This window comes from Aegilops tauschii, chromosome 5, assembly GCF_002575655.3.
Source record: "Aegilops tauschii subsp. strangulata cultivar AL8/78 chromosome 5, Aet v6.0, whole genome shotgun sequence".
NCBI lineage: Eukaryota > Viridiplantae > Streptophyta > Magnoliopsida > Poales > Poaceae > Aegilops > Aegilops tauschii.
Genome location: NC_053039.3, coordinates 93,316,349 through 93,333,901, shown reverse-complemented (window position 1 = coordinate 93,333,901; position 17,553 = coordinate 93,316,349).

The window sequence follows — 17,553 nt, the reverse complement described above, 5'->3', positions numbered from 1 at the left end:
GGGGGTGTAGGTGAGTGGAGGGATGGCCTGGCCAGCGGTGGGAGTAGTAGGGGGCGGTGAGGCCTCCACGGCAGCAAAACCGGCCACGGGAGGTAGGAGCAGGCGGCATAACCGGTGCTGCTTTGGGCGGCTGGAGCAGGAAGACCAGAGGTTGAAGAAGCACGACAACCGTTGGATGGACATCGTACGGTAACTGCAGCTAGAATCATTTATATTGACTAAGTTGACAAAGCCCTTGGTACGCGTCAACTTAGTAGGCCCACAGGTCAGCTTCCGAAACGGTGCGCCCCAAATGTCAGGGGGAGGAATCATTTTTTGGGCGGGTGAAGCTAGAATATCCGAGATTGAAGAAGAAGCACGACATCCGTTGCATGGACATCCAAAGGCCACTTCTGCTAGAACCGTGTATTGACTATAAGTTGACAAAGCCTTGCATACGCGTCAACTATTTTTTTGAGGGGACGCGTCAACTTAGTAGGCCCACAAGTGTGTGCCAGAGAACTTATAGCCCATTTGAGATTTGTAAGAATGTACAACCCATTTTTGAATTCTAACGGAATTTACTACAGCCCATTTACAGTTCGTTAAAAGTACAACCCATTTTCTAGCTAGGACAACGATTAATAATTTCAACCAACCGTTCAAAACAGAATTCAATAAAATTTCCCACATTTTGATGGGATCCAAAATATTTTTATCCCGAATTTCTAGTCAGATTAAATACAATTTCAATATAAATTTGTATTATGTAAAAATCCAACGAAACATTGCACGCGCAACAATTAATGAAATTAAAATTTTCAAAATCCAATAATAATATTTAATAAAGTAATTACGTGTTTGGTGCATTTTTTATAGTTACTGCCCAGTTTTTATAATTACATCCCATTTATTATTTCTTAAAGCTCATTTTCTTGTTAAGCCTAATGCATCCCTCCTAGGAAAGATATGCAGCCCAGCGGGGCGGAGAATAACAAGTTGACCTTGCCTGGGTATTCCTCAAAAAAATATAGCTGGGCTAGCCATTTTCAGCTTGAAAAATATTAATATCTAGGCTGGATATCTGGCCTGGACTAGACGGACCACAGCCTGCCCAGTTAATACCCTGCTCTCCTCTGAACGACAACGAAAACATCGCTCAAGAAAAACTCTGCAGTGCTCACACCTCAAAAAGACAAATACTGCTCGAGCTGCTTGGTCCCAGCTGTCGGCCACTCCTTGTTCAATTCTCTACATAGGTTGACAATGGTGTGGGACCGTGATGTCAGGAAACCAGGAGGAAGCAAAAAATATTACAATTGTATATAATAAGGAGGCACTTGCGTACGTGCGGCTATGGCCCTGGTGGGTCCCCACTATCATCCTGTCCAAGTATATTAATCTCCTCATTTCTCATGTCGTTGACCATGTTGACAGCGCGAGACGGCGTTGCCACCGCGAGCGCAACAACTCGAAGGACGACGAAGAGGGCCTCGCGGGCCCTACGGATGGTCTGATACAGCGCCCACTGCTCATTTGGGAAACCAGGATCATAGGGCCACATCCGCGACGGCATTGTCGTTTGCTTGTTCACCGGTGCTCGTTGAGGAGACGGAGGTTGCAGCACAAGTCTTCCTACGCTGGTAGCTCTTCCGCCATGAGGGTGTCGAAGTGGGCCGCACCTGTTCTATGGTGAACACGGCATGAACCGGCTTGGACAGTGGCGCCGGCTCCTGGTCGGAAGCTACGTCCATCGTCTGATTGTCGTCGCTCAGCTCGGCGAGCCAGCATGTCCGGCTGCTGGACCGACCCGCTGCCAAGCACGAGTCTGACTACCCTGGCCCACCAAGACCGCCACCCTCGCCCGCGCGCGCTTTCCACCCAAAACGATCAGCGCCGCCCACCCCGCTTCCCGGTGCAGGCGATTGCTCCGCCTTCAAATGACACAAGTGCCATCCATCCGTTTGCCACCCACATTAATGATATGCGGTTGCCGAGGCGGCTACTCCGGTGCCACACGTCCGTCCCTCCGCCGCCCACCATTGCTATATAAACTGTTGCGGCGGCCATAGCCGCAGTCATCCGTTTCCGTTCCCTTTCTCGTGTCCACACCACTACTGCCCACCATGGCTTCCACGCGCTCCAGCACTCTTCGGGACAGGCGGATGACGGACCACAAGGAGATGGCAGTCATTGTTGTCGACTGCCTGGCCGGCAGGCAGCCGGAGGACGACGACGTCCCAATGGAGAACATGGTAGTCGACGATCCGGCGCCAACCCCCTCCTCTGTGCCATCGTCGCCGGTGCATTGCACCATGACCATCGGCGAGGCCTGTGCCTAATACATGGACATGGTGAGGCAGAAGCGTGAGGAGCAGTTCCGGTAGGCGCAGGCCGATGCCGCCTACAACCACCATCTCCTCCAGGAGCACCTGCAGGCGGAGGAGTAGATCACCGCGGAGCGGGCGGAGCAGGAGGCACTGCTCGACTCGTACCGCTCCACCCGCGAGGGCTGCCTCGAGCGCTGGCGGTACTGCATGCGGGTGGCTGAGGCTGTGGATGCCTACAAAGAGGGCGATGAAGCGGGCAAGGCGCTGTTTGGCGAGACCAAGGATGTGCAGAGGACAATGCCGGCTCCGACGAATCCCCACTCCGCTGGCGTCGACGAGGCCATGCTCCGCCGAGGCCCCGCGGTGCCAACAACGAGGCAGAGGACACGGCCAGATCCGCTGAGGCCACGCCCTGCCGGCACCGAGGCAGAGGCCCTACTCTGCCGAGGCCCCGCGGCGCCAACAACGAGGCAGAGGACACCGCCGGCTCCGTCGAGGCCCTACCCCACCGGCACCGAGGCGGAGGCCCTACTCTGCCGAGGCCCCGCCCCGCCAACAACGAGGCAGAGGACATCGCCGGCTCAGCCGAGGCCCCACCCTGTCGGCAATGAGGGGGAGGATTTCCCCCGCTCCGCCGAGGCGCCGCCCCGCCGGCAACGAGACAGAGGACATCACTGGCTCCGTCGAGGCCCCGCCTCGCTGCCAACGAGGCCGCGCCACACAGAAAATGAGGAAGAGTAGAACACGGTAGGTCGCCGCCGCTCGGGTCCAAGTAAGGCCACCGCTGCTACCCTCCGGTTGAAGCCAAGCTAGGCGAGTTGACCATTGACGGCCGATTAGCTTTTTGGCAGCGACGTGGAGTCGGAAAGCTATGTTGGAGAAGGACGCTGCTTCAGTTACTTAACTGCAGGTGTAGTTGGGTCACTGGCATGTGGGCCCAAGAGGCATCTGGCCCACATGTAAGTGACACAACTACACCTGCTTTTATGTCACTGAAGCTCAGTCCGCTGGAGAAGAAGCTTCTGTTCGGCTCAGCCGGACACGGGTGCTATGGTTAATTAATTATACCTCCAGCGCACCCCTTTTTAGTTGAAGAATGTATGAAATGTAATGAAATCTGGCATGCTTATATGAAATCCGGCAGTGTACGAATGAATTTAGTTCGATTTGTTTGAATTCTTGTATCATTGGCATTGGATGAACTTGCAAAATAATACGTACTAGCATTATTCCCAGGGTGATCACCTCGTTTGCAACAGTTTCACATGTACTCCCTCCAGTCCTTTTTAGTCTGCATATAAGTTTTGTCTAAAGTCAAAGCATCTCTACTTTGACCAACCTTATAGAAAAAAGTATCAACATTCACAATGTAAAATCAACTGACTTGAAAGAAATCTAATATGCGATGTAAAAAGGAACAGAGGGAGTAGAAAATTTAGCGTTCCTGTACATTGAGATCAACACATAGGCCTCGCAATTCATAGAGAACATTCAAAACAATCGATGATTATGCATATCAGCGATTCACATGTCAGAGCCAATATTTACTTCACAACGAAAGAATAAAGAAAAATCGATCGATGCTGCTAACAGCAAAGGGCGTCCCATTCGAAAATATCAAACGCATGTCTTCTTGCTAACATCAATGAGCAAAATTTGACAAGGTTGTCCCATTCCAAAATGTCAAATGCGTGTTGTTTTGCGTACATCGATGAGAAAACTTTGACAAGGTTTTCCCATTCCAAAATATCAAATGCCTACGATTGTGGAATGGGCAGGGTTTGCCATCAGTTCGGACATTGACATGGCACCTCATGCTAAATAAACCAGTTGTTCTTTTTGTGCAGTTCCACCAAAATCAACCAAATTCGTGCGTAGCTTGTATGATTTCACCTTCATATGTTGCAATGCCTTGAACATATCGGCACCTCCTTTCTTGTGGTGGAAATGAATTATTCAAGAATATTCGATGTATTCGTGAACATATTGTGCAGTTCCCATTGAAATCAAGCTGAGCACCCCTGTTTACATAAATACAAAAAAGTGATTAGTATAAAGCAAACTGTACTATGAATTGAGAGTTTAAATAGTCAACCTACATGATCCATGCAGAGCACACATTTAAAAAATGGAACTCACCGGAAGGAATCGTAAAACAACATTGTACTGGCCATCACAGCAACAAAGATGGAGATCCGTGTGTCCTTCTGAGCTGAAATTAGTTTGTTCTTGTGGGCAATAATGTAACCATCCTTCAAATGCTCCCTTCTTAAGAAGAGAGGCTTGGCTTCTTTATCCTGGCATAATCGGAACTAGGCACTTCACGTACTCCATATTCTTCTTCAGAGGAGGATGATCCTGTTGTGCAAAGACAAGAGAACAACTAAATGCTAGCATCCCTGTTTGCTCGAAAAAAAGGAAAGGAAATATTTAAAACAACACAGATGAAGCACTTCTCAAGGACAATACCACTTTCTCATGACAGTATCTAAACAGTAGCACAACACCAACAGAGATGACAAAGCTCAACCATATGGATGAAATCCGTGGGCGAGTACCAACCTTTGTGAGGAGGCTTATTGTGTAGAGCATATAGATCAAGCACTTCTCCGGAACCATCTGTTGTTATCTACTGTGGTTGCCATCCTTACTATATACTGCTCGATTAGTTTAATGTTTCCAACATCTTCTTGTGCAGTTCCACTAAAATATATGGTATCTTCAAAGAAGATCCCTATTTGCACAAGTAGATATAATTACATATTACATTAAGAGTGGCATCAAATCAGTGGAAGAACAATTGCTTGTTCCAGCCATAGCAATAAATTAAGATGCAAAACTATATCATTACTTGTGTCATCAAAGTTCCAGTGCTTCATTACAGCACCGGGAGTTGATTTTTGTTTTTCTTCCGCTTGTTCTTCCCCTTCATCACTTGGTTCAATAACAGACAAGCTTCGCCTTCAATGTAAGATTTGGCATGTCAATTAGGGAGCACAAGTATAGCACTAAACAACAACATTAATTTTCAGATGAAAGTGGCAAAATACAGGCCAACAGTTGTGAAATAACCTTGTCTTACCTCAATGGGATATTATGGTGGACATACAGATTGGAAGTCTTGTCTCCATTTGTGCAGTTCCCTAAAATCAAGCAACACTAGCGTACAAGTAGCACAACATATGAAAGCACACTGCACAATCATGTGAAATAAGGCTAGTCCTGACCTCTCATGACGCGGAATTCAAACAACTCACAAGAAGAAGATCTGGACCAAATTTGCCAACACGGATAGGAAGTAAGATCTCCTCTTGTGCAGTTCCACTAAGATCAAGCAATCAAGCAACGTTGTCGGTGTGACATTTTGGTTGAACTGCACAAAACACTCTTAAAACAAAAGTGTTTTATGCAGTGCAAAAAAAGGTCACAATAGCAACGAGGTGAAGTAGATAACCCTGTTTACACAGAGGTGCAATGGAAACAACTAGTGGTTAATAACGGTGGATGACACAGAAGCCAACAAAAAGAAGCATCAAACTTATCTAAATGGGAAAGAAAGCAAGACAGTAGCATTTCTCAAACGGTGGCATTGATTAATATTAACAGAGAGATTATATTAACAATAAATTTCGTTAAACATGTAATTTGCTTTTAACTATGGCATTGTATCAATTTTCCAGCGGCATTATTAGAGGGTGTTTGTTTACAGGGACATTTTGGTGTAGGGACTAAAAAAGTCCGTGTCAGTCCCATCTAAACCAAACATGAGGGACTTTTAGGGACTAAAGAAAGAAGACCCCGAGGGATAGTCTTTTTGGGACTTTTTCCAACAATTGTCCCTGCCCCGCATCGCAGCTTGTCTCTATTAGTTCATTACTAGGGCTAACATGGTCTTTTAGCATGTCATTTAATAACCTCTAGTCCATGTTTAGTCCCTGGAACCAAGCAGGTAGGGACTAGGGAGTTTTTAACCAAACAGGGCCTTAGATTAACAACAGCTAAAGAGTTGCATGGGACAGTGGACGCACCAGCACCATGTGCATCTACCGATGTATGAAGGGGTGATGCACAGTCTGTTGCAACAAAGAACAAAAACAACCAAGGAGCATATTTGTGTTGGTCCCAGTTTTGTTATCTTTAGTCACCTTTCCCTATGTGAGCGCGACAAATCTAGTCCCTCTCAAACTCTATAGCCTTGTCCCCCAAAACAAAAGATCAGTTTGTTATAGATGTGCGTACTGTGTTTGTCATTGTTTCCCCTTTTCGACCAACGTAGGTGCTGGATAGCTAGTCTGTACTAGTACTTTCCCCCTTCCTTTCCTCTTTGAACCACGTCCTAAATTCATGTTATACAACTTTCCCCACTACTTTCTTGTTTGATCCAACACCTAGATTCGAGTGCACAAGTGGAAAAAGCCCACATGCAGCTAGAGCAATGCATGTGGAATAAGTAAATTATACATTAACATTCTTGGGGTGTGGTTCGATGGGCGACCGGAGGCCGTTAGGCCCACACTATGTACGGCAATGAGGAAGAAGGGGTCGGAGGCTCTCCCGCGCCGCCGCTGGGTGAAATAGAATAGCTGCGCCGGTAGTGGATTCCCTCCCTCGCCGACGGCGACAGCGTTAAGCCTCCTTCCCTTCCCGACGGACGGATCCTGCCACCTCTTTGACCAGTAGTGAGGGAAGAGAGAGAGGCCAACGAAGTCTTGTTTAGATCTGGAGAGGGTGAGAGAGTGTGAAGAGAGCAACTACAAGCGCTGAGGCTCCAGCGTGTATATATATACTAGAGAGAGAGTGCGAAGAGTGCAAACCCTAGAAAACAAGCGCCGAGGCTGTAGCGTATATGCGATGAGGTGATTATACGGTCACTACGAGATCGTATAGCTCCGTATCCATCCATTTTGACCAGTCAAAGAATCCTCCTGGCACCGCCCCAGATCACTTTCTCTCTTTGTCATGCGGGGCCTACGTGTTATTGGGTGGAAGAAAGAAGTCGAACAAAAACAAAATTATGCTCAAGTGTAGTTATCGAAACCGAGACCTCAAGTTTGATGAGTGAACAGGCTAACCACCTACACCACCCCCACGTTATGTTTAACGAGAGGAAAATAACCTTTAATACATTCCTGCATTCGTGTGACAAGCATGCCGTGTTTTTTTGCATGGGAGTCTTTGGGATTTAAATCATAATCGTGTCATGTGGCTTTGGTTTTAAGGTCTTTTGGGATTTAAAGCAGTGTTGGTAGTACAGAAATAATGCAGCCTTAGTCACCTTACTTTTCTCCATGTAGTACGTTGCGTCCCACCAATCAGAGGGTGAAACAAACAAATTAATAAGAAAAATTAAAAGCGCCAGCGGTGTATCTTACCTCACACATCTCGCTACTGCTTGTGAACACTGTCTAATTGATCCCTCTGTTCACTGACGTACTATTTTAAGTGAATCCTTATTATAACATGCACATAATTTTGGGCACTTGTATTCGACCTAAGTCAGTGTGCCACCGTATCTCGTACTACTCCCTCCGTCTAGGTGTAATAAGTCATGTTAGAAGGTGCACAGGGACCAAGGTGCAAGCAGATTTTTTTTCGAAACGAGGTGCAAGCAGATTGGAGGAGAAGGAGAAACTTGACCGGTCCTTCCTCCAATCAAAGCCCTGATTTCTGTCTCTAAACGCAACAATTAATCACAACAAGTAAGAGATGTCGCTTTAGCTACCATGCAGGGCCACGTATTAACTCGCATGCATCAACCCGTAGTTGCGCTCCATGCATTGGGTTTCCGGGGGAGATAACAAGGCAGAGTAAGGAGCGTTTGGTTACATTGCTAGGCTGGTCATAGTGGTGAGTAACTTGGTCTAGTAACATGCATATGTTACTAGTCTATGTTACTACTTTCATAGTAGGTAGTAACATATGGATGGTAACATGCAAGTCCTCATTAATTGAGATATACTCATTTTACCTCGGCATGTGTGTGTGTGTGTTTAATAGCATGTGTGTGTTAGAGAGAGCGACACATCGACCTACTCCTACAGAGAGATGGTGCGTAGTGTACGATTTAGCCGCGAGAGTCGATGCATCCTATCGTTTTCGGGCGTCCGGTCGGGATAGGCGGGACAGCTGCCACGCCCGCTCCTGACCAGCCTGGCCCACCCAAAGCCCCTCCATCGCCTGCGCGCGCTTCCCGCCCGAAACGGTCAGCGCCGCTCCAAAGAATCGGTGCCGCATTCATGCCCGGGCAGAGCGAACACGACCTCTCACTAGCGCATGCATTGAAGGGAGAAGCAGATTCAAGAGTGATGGTTGCTTCGTCCGTCCAACTTATTGCTGGGTCTATGTGTTTTGACGGCTCATTGGTCATTATTACTGAGGTCGTAGGACTGCTGGATGTCCCACGCTTTCGGCGAAAGGAGGTACTACCAGATTACAATTTTCTCCATTCTCAGCGGAGGAGTGCGAGAGCAGTGAAAAAACGCAGGCTCAGTGATTACATGGCCCACCTCACACTATCACCATATTTTCTGGACACCGTGCGACACCTAACTCTTTACATAGTACTAGTATAGTACGTACTGTAATTTATCAGCGAGATAATTTGTACAATGCTATGAAGCTTCCAGCTTTTGTTTCATGTATCTTGCATCCAAGGTTGCCCGTTGCAACATTTCATCAAATACAAAGGAGACTAACATGCATGCTATTACATCTCAATGATTGACAGAACATAGCCAATATGTACTCCCTCCGTTCCAAGATAAGTGTCTCAACTTTATGCAAACTTTAGTACAAAGTTGTACTACTACTAAAGTTGACACTTATTTTGGAACGGAGACAGCTAAAGAAAAAATGATCCATGCATTCCCTAGCCCTTGAACCGTAAACCCTAACCAGGCTTTAATTTGCTGGCAACGTTGGAGCTTCCGAAGAAATGAGGTTTGCAACCCGTTGACAATCAGATCATTTTGTGCAGTTTCACCAAAGTCGAGATGAGCATCCCTGTGGCAAAGAAATTGAAGAAGCGTGATCAGAATAAGATTACTTGGACTAGTTGATGAGACATAAACTCATCACAAATATAGTATGTAGAAGCCAGTAGAGGTATGAGCGGGGCAAATAAGTAGAGAAATATCCACCTGGAGTGATGTGGGCAGCTCGAGCAGTAGTGCAAGTCGGCTGTAAAGGGAGTTGTACCTGAGGGATGTCAGGACGTAGCTCAACCTAGAGGAGGGCAGCGGGAGGAGGCAACTGCCCACGTCGCGGCAGTGAGCAATGGACGAATGGCGGGGACCCCTGATCGGGACGTGCCGACAGTGGGTTTTTGTCGTCGGCAACGGCGACCGCATCTACACTAAATGCATCCACCCTTCCCCCAGTGGACGTGATCCGCCGGGATGTTAGAGATGTGGGCACCGTCGTTTTGTGCGAGAGAGTGTGAAGACTGAAGAGAGCAACCCCACCAAGCAACCGTGTAGGCTTGTCCTGCCTATGTATATAGTGGAGCGGTTTCCTTTTCTCTCCGTATGAACCTATTTATATTGCGTACGTGCCATTGAAAAAAAAAACTTTATTTATAAATGACGCGGCACCTACTACTCGTTCTCCTATATACCTTGCGCTTGGCATCTCCAAAATATTAACCTTGCGATTGGCTCTTCGCCTCTTTGGGAAGTCGAGCAATAATGGTACTACAGTATATATCGTTCTGGCTATGTGAGACCGAATGAATTGCTGCACGTCCACCACGTGGGCAAGGGTCGAGGGGCGAGGGAGAGTGCGTGTACTATTACATCCGTTTCAATATGGACTACATACGGAGCAAAATGAGTGAATCTACACTCTAAAATATGTCTATATACATCAGTGTTTGGAGTATGTATTAGTAGTTCATATTGAAATCTACTAAAGGACATATATTCCAAACAATATAATAATCTTTCTAACCAAGGTAGGGACGAGGAGTAAACGGAGGGAGTAGTAAAATTTTCTCCTCGTCCTGCGAGCCACCGCACGCGTGGGCGAGGGAGCGGGCGTAAGGCGTACTAGTAAGCAAGCTTCACCTCATCCTGCGAGCCACCACGCATGTGGAGGGGCGGAGACGGCGTACTAAGCAAGCTTCCCCTCGTTCTGCGAGTTGACGGGACACATCAAAAGTACTCCAGTGTATAGAGCCTTGCCTCTAAGGTAGGCCCCACATGGTTTGCCTCTTTTTAACACAACGCGTCAAGTCGCAATTTGTTCGTTCACCCGTGGTAGACGATCCTCCATCAAGTGGACAACTAGTACACGTGTCAAATTACCACGTGGGCTGCCTTTTCGTATAGAAATGAGGTCCACCGTGTACCTGCGCGGGTGTGGTTGGGAAAGAGACGGGAGTACGTGCGCTGTGCGTGCACCTCTTCTCTTCGTGCACGTCCCCCACCTACGTGGGTGTGTGTGAGAGAGGTACAAACCTAGACTGATGGCGTGTTTATTCGTGAGTGTTTTTTGTTTTGAGGGGGGTGGTGATTTCGTGAATGTATTTGTGGGAATATGTGTCGATGACATCTCAAACAAAATTTTGCATGCAATGTGTGTGAAATAGAGGCATATCCATATCATATAGAGAGGGCCAGAGGGGATCCACGAGAAGAGAGGGAGGGGTCATAGATATCGATAGAGTCAAAGAGAGGATCAAGTGGGTGCGTGCGAGATGGATGAAGAGAGCCATCGAAATTGTGTGTGTGCAAGCCAAAGATATAGGGCGACTGACCAACCAGAACGTCAGAGGGCATAGGGCAAGCTTGTGTGTGGCAGGGAGACATGACTAGAGCGCTCGATGTATCGGTGTGTGTGTGTGGGGGGTGGGGGGGAGAGGGGAGGCAGAGGCCTAACTAGAGAGGTAGAACAACTCGTATATGTCTTGAGAAGGAGAGACCCAACTATGTCTTGAGGGAGATGGGTCGACATCCATACATAACTGAAGGACGGGAAATAGGTTGGGAGAGAGAGAGAGGAGAGAGGGAGGGAGGGAGAGGGGTAGAGTGCTAGATGGGTGATGGAGTTGCTTCTCGAAGATGGTGGGGGAGGCCTACTAGACAAACTGAGGGTAGAACTGCAATGTTATCAATAAGAGTGGGGATGTATTTCTGTGTGTGCCTGTGCATGATAGATCTGTCGGGACACATGCATGGATGATGAAGGGGAACCATGTGTTTGCTAAGCAAACCTAACTAGATCGGTAGATCAATTGTTGTTTGTCGGTGGAAGGGAGAGACATAACTAATGAGGTAGATCGATCGACGCGTGGGGAAAAACGAGTTATAAGGACCTAGCTAGCTATATGTATAGCAGGAGATCGGTCGGTGTACATCCATTTGTTAGAGGCAAATAAGGCCCATCGAGACGGATAGACAGAGAGAATGGAGCTAGGAGGTGGTGCGAGAGGCCGAGCTACTAGCTAGATAGGCGGAGGAGTGTGCAGTTGTGAGACCGATGAAAAGAGGTGCGAGAGTTTACACGTGTGTGGGACCGTATGAGAGACACGAGGCATGTACATAGAAAGGAGGAGATAGAAGGTGCGTGTGTACGTATGTTGTAGGCAAATGCTGGAGAGGTTTATCGATCGGTGTGTGTCGGAAAGGAGTTGTGGAGACTGTGGGCGAACGACCTAAAGAAAAAAATGAATGTGCGCGATGGATAGAATGCTGAGGGAGGGGGAGGGCGTGTGCATGCACGAGAGAAATTAGTGCTAGCTGCAAAGGTTAGAGGATTGTGTGGGTGTAAGAGACTAACAAAGATCATAATTTGATATGAAAGTGGATTCATATATTTGAATAGGAGATCATAGTGTTATAAACATATGCATGCATGAATATAGAGGTGATACGCGTGCTGTGGTTTTGCACATGTTATACCATAATGTGATAATGCATGGCGTTTGCAACTCACAACTAAATGTCGAACAATCTAAACCATACTATATATCGAACAATCTCACATTTTATTTGAATTTGTGATAATGTGTGGCGTTTGCAGCTTACAACTAAATATCGAACAATCTAAACAATACTATATATCAAACAATCTCACATTTTATTTGAATTTGTGGTAATGTGTGGTGTTTGCAACTCACATATAAATACTTGTAGGCGTAGGGGGCGGGGCACCATACATTATGTGATAAATACATTATACATATGAGACATGGTTTAGATTATGAAGATCTAGCTAGAGCTTGAAATGTACTGTGATTTGAAATCAACATAAAGTGGATTCAAAAAATCGAGTTCGAGTTCATATAGTACACATAGTTCATATCTAACTCGAGAGTAATCATGTGGTGTGTTGTGAAGATAATACACAAACGATGGTTTAACTTGACAATAATGATGATTGCAGATCTTATTAAAATAGGGAAATGAATTCAAATGGTTTGACTTCTGTAACACCCCGCATTTAACTTTCCATATTTGTAACTCCAACTCTTGCCATTTTCGGCTATATGTTATGATATTCCCTTCGTGGTCAGGTTTTGTTTGTCGTTTTGCATTTTGTTCATGTCATGCATCTCTTATCATGTCATCATGTGCATTGCTTTTGCATACGTGTTCGTCTCTTGCATCCGAGCATTTTCCCCGTTGTCCGTTTTGCAATCCGGCGCTCCCATCTCCTCCGGCATACCCCTCTTGTTTTCTTTCGTGAGCGGGTGTCAAACGTTCTCGGAATGGACCGACGCTTGTCAAGTGGCCTTGGTATACCACCGGTCAACTTTCGTTCCATTTGGAGGTCTTTTGGTACTCCAACGGTTAACCGGGTAACCGCAAAGTCCGTTTGTGTGTGCAGCAAAACCCCCTCTCTAAACAGCCCAAAACCCACCAAACTCTCTTCCATGCTCTAGGTCGTTCGATCACGATCGTGTGGCGAAAACCGCACCTCATTTGGACTCTCCTAGCTCCCTCTAGCTATATATATGCATCCCCTCCCGAAAACATTCGCAGTCCAAACCCTAAGATTCGCCCTCTCCGCGGCCGGACATGTCCGCCGCCACCGGACACCTCCCCGCCGCCGCGCCCGGCGAACCGGAGGCCGCCACGTCAGCGCCCAGGCCGCCTCCACCGCGCCGGCCCGCCAGGCCTGCCGCGGGCCCTCCCGGCTCGTACGCCGCGCGCGCCGCCGCGCCGCCGTGCGCCTCGCCTCCACCCGCCGTCCTCCGCCGCCTCGCCCGCCGGCCGGCGCCGCCCACCGCCGTCGACCACGCCCCGCCGCCCGACGCCACTGCTCCCGCGGGTCACCGCCGCCGCACCTCGCGCTGCCCTCCGTCCTCGAGCCCGAGCCCCGGCCTCCTCTCCGTCCCCTCCGGCCGGCCTCCTCCTTCCTCTCCTCCGCCGTCCTCCCTCGCTCCGGCGAGCTCAGCCGTTCCATCGGGCCCGATCCGATCTGAACAGTACCTCGAGGTTGACTTTTCCCGTATCCCGAAATTCTCTGTCATTTTATTTTACAGTATGTGCCCATGTTCATAGCATCATGACTCTGCATATAGCTCCGTTTCGCGCGTGTAATATATCGAAACGTTCGTCTCGTGATGCTCTTCATTTTGTTCCATTTCACCATGTTCATTTGAGGCCATCTTGATGCCCAAATCTCTGATGCAAGAGTGCTAGTTGCTGTTATCTGCTGTTACTTATCAGAACTTGTGGATTTGTTATTTTTGTTGCATTTAATCTGTGCATCTTATGGGCATGAGCTCTACATATGTTTTGTTGTATGCCATGTCATCTTTACAGAGGTGTATACCATGTATTTTTTTGATCTCTTTGGTGACTAGTACAAGCATGCAAACTAGGCCCCATAATGTTTCTGATTTCACGGACAGTATTTTCTCCAAGCCTGTCTGCTGTTATTTTGTTGCCATGTAAGATTGATGCTACAGAGAGATCCATGCATATTTTGGAGATGTTCAGTAAGGATGTTTTGTAGATATTATTGTAATTGATCCATTCCTGCCCTTGTTTGCAATTATGGAGTGCCATAGCATGACTAAATCTTGCTCTACTTTTGCTATAAAATATTTCTGGCAGATTGTTAACATGATATTCAATTTTGCCAAGCTTGTTGTAGTTGATCCGTACATGCTATGTACTTGATCTTGCCATGTATAGCTTTATAAACATTCTATCTTGCTGTAGGTATGCTTGTTTTGTCATGCATTGCTTTGTGGTGAGTGCATCAAGCTCACCAAGATGCCTACATATTATTGTTTCTGCCATGCTCTGTTTTCTGGTTAGTCTGAAACCTGATAACGAAACTTGCTATGTTTACATGGTTTCCATCATATCTTATAGTCCTTTTTGGCTTATAGTCAGTAAGAGATTTTTGTCATATGCGTTCAGTGGTATACTGCCATGCCTTGTTTTGCCATGTTAAGTTCTATAGCATGTTCATTTCGTGCTCTGAACATTGCTACCTGATGCTGTTTCAGGCATGTCCAGTAATTTCAACAAGTCTGTGAACCTGTTATCTTTTGCACTTTTGCCATGCTTGTTTGAACCTGCTGTGGTGTGATCTAGCCGTAGCTCAGTGTTCATCTTTTGTCAAGCACCTCCTATAGATTACTTTCATATACTTTGTTGCTATGTTGGGGTGCTGTAGCATTGCTACTTGTTTCATTCTAAGTGCTATCATGCTGTTAATCGCAGATTCGTGTCATTCTTGTTTTGCTTGCCATTTGCAAACCGTGCATCCGTTTCCGGTGATCTTTACATCGATTTCAACCGAAATCATCTCATCTTTCCAGTGGCATGCTTGGTTTGCCAAGTTACTGCCTTGTTCATCATTTTTCTTCCAGAGCACGCATATGCATCGCATATCATATTTTGCATATCATTCATGTATTGCATCATGTTGCTTGTGCATTTCTCGTGGTTGATTGTGGTTCCGTTTGCTTGTGTTCTTGTTTGGGTAGAGCTGGGAGACGAGTTCGTGAACGAGGAACCTATTGAGTACGCTTACGAGGATCGAGCTTTCGACAACTCTGAGAACCTTGCAGGCAAGATGACCATACCCTCGAATTCATTTCTATCTTTGCTTTGCTAGTTGTTCGCTCTATTGCCATGCTCCGCTACCTACCACTTGCTATATCATGCCTCCCATATTGCCATGTCAGCCTCTAACCATCCTTTTCCTAGAAAACCGTTGTTTGGCTAAGTTACCGCTTTTGCTCAGCCCTTCTTATAGCGTTGCTAGTTGCAGGTGAAGATGAAGTTGGTTCCATGTTGGAACATGGATATTTTGGGATATCACAATATCTCTTATTATATTAATGCATCTATATATTTTGGTAAAGGGTGGAAGGCTCGGCCTTATGCCTGGTGTTTTGTTCCACTCTTGCCGCCCTAGTTTCTGTCATACCGGTATTATGTTCTTTGAGTTTGCGTTCCTTACGCGGTTGGGTGATTTATGGGACCCCCTTGACAGTTCGCCTTGAATAAAACTCCTGCAGCAAGGCCCAACCTTCGTTTTACCATTTGCCACCTAAGCCTTTTCCCCCGGGTTTTCTAGAGCCCAAGGGTCATCTTTATTTTAAACCCCCGGGCCAGTGCTCCTCCGAGTGTTCGTCCAAACTAGAGCACCGTGCGGGACCGTCCCTCGGCAACTTGGGTTACGTTGGTACCTGTACACTTAGCTTATCCAGTGTGCCCTGAGAACGAGATATGTGCAGCTCCTATCGGGATTTGTCGGCACAGTGGGTGGTCTTGCTGGTCTTGTTTTACCATTGTCGAGATGTCTTGTATACCGGGATTCTGAGACTGATCGTGTCGTGGAATTGTCACGTCAGATATCCTTGTGCGAGGACTTAGTCGTGGAGCCATCGCAGCTAGGAAGCTCAAAGGGGTTAAACGGGATAAGGAACACAAGGGTTATACTGGTTCGGCCCCTTACGGTGAAGGTAAAAGCCTACGTCTAGTTGAGGTGGTATTGATTAGGGTTTCGACGACCAAGAGCTAAACCGTCCTGCCCTGGTTATCGATTTGATCTTCCTTGTCCCTAAACCGCCGCCGGGTCGTCCCTTTATATAGAGAGGTTGATGCCCAGCGGTTCTCAGAGTCCCGGCCGGCTCATAACAGTGTCCGGCTCGGACTCTTAACTATTCTTGCCTTACACTACAAGACTTGCCATAACGGCGGTTTATCACTACGGGCTTTAAGCCATCTCCGGGTCTTAAGCCCACCTTTGATCCGCCGTCTTCAAGTTTGGTACTGGGCTTCGCGTGATGACCATTATGAGTAACCCGGCCCCTCCTGGGCGGGTGACTCTAATGGTTATATCCTCAACATTAGGCCCCAGATTGATTTGAACCGGTTCATGTCAATCTTCAATTCTTTTGAGAGAAAAATCTTCCGGCTTATATTCGTGCGAAGGTTATAACCCGCCGTGACGTCATCTTCTGGATTCCTGGTAACCCGCCATGACGTCATCTTCCATTAAATTCATTTTTTATCCCTCCATATCCCAACGGATCTTATCTTTAATGGCTATCCCAAAAATCGAGGCGTTTTTGTGGCACGATAATCACATCGTGGCCTCCTCGTTTCTCGCGCCCACTTATCAGCTGTATCTTATAAATAGGCCCGACCCTTATGTCTTCGTCATCTCCCTCCTCTCGCTACTGTACTGCCGCTCGAGCTCCACCGCCGCCGCCGCGGACCTTCTCGTCTTCACCGACTCAGGCCGCTGCATCAACCTGACTTGACCAGAAAAACGCGATGGACCTCTGCAGCAACTCCGCATCCGTAAGTTTTTCCCTCCCTGTTCCTCAGATCCGCATTAGTGATCTTCGAGTTCGTCGGTGTTCGTCGCCGTTCGTCACGAACACTTGATAGATTCCACCTTTAACACCTTTTTCTGATCTTTAGATAATATAAAACTGCTGCGGTAACTGTTTCGCACCTGTTTCCGAATGCACATAGATCCCTTTCCATTGCACAGAGGCTCCGTTCGAGCCTATGAACTTTATCTGTGTCAATTCTAGGTCTAGAAATTTTCCCTTTCTGGTCGATCGTTTGATCCAGAACAATTACTGCGATCTGTGAAACTTGTTTGTGCCACACTTAGTTAAAAAATTGCATCTGTGAGCTCTGGCAGCTCATATCTCCGGCTTAAAGAGGCCATGCGCTATGAAATTTCCGGCTCATTTATGATATAGCTTTAAACAACTTGAATTACTCACAATGCCCACAGCGGCTTAGATAACCCGACACAA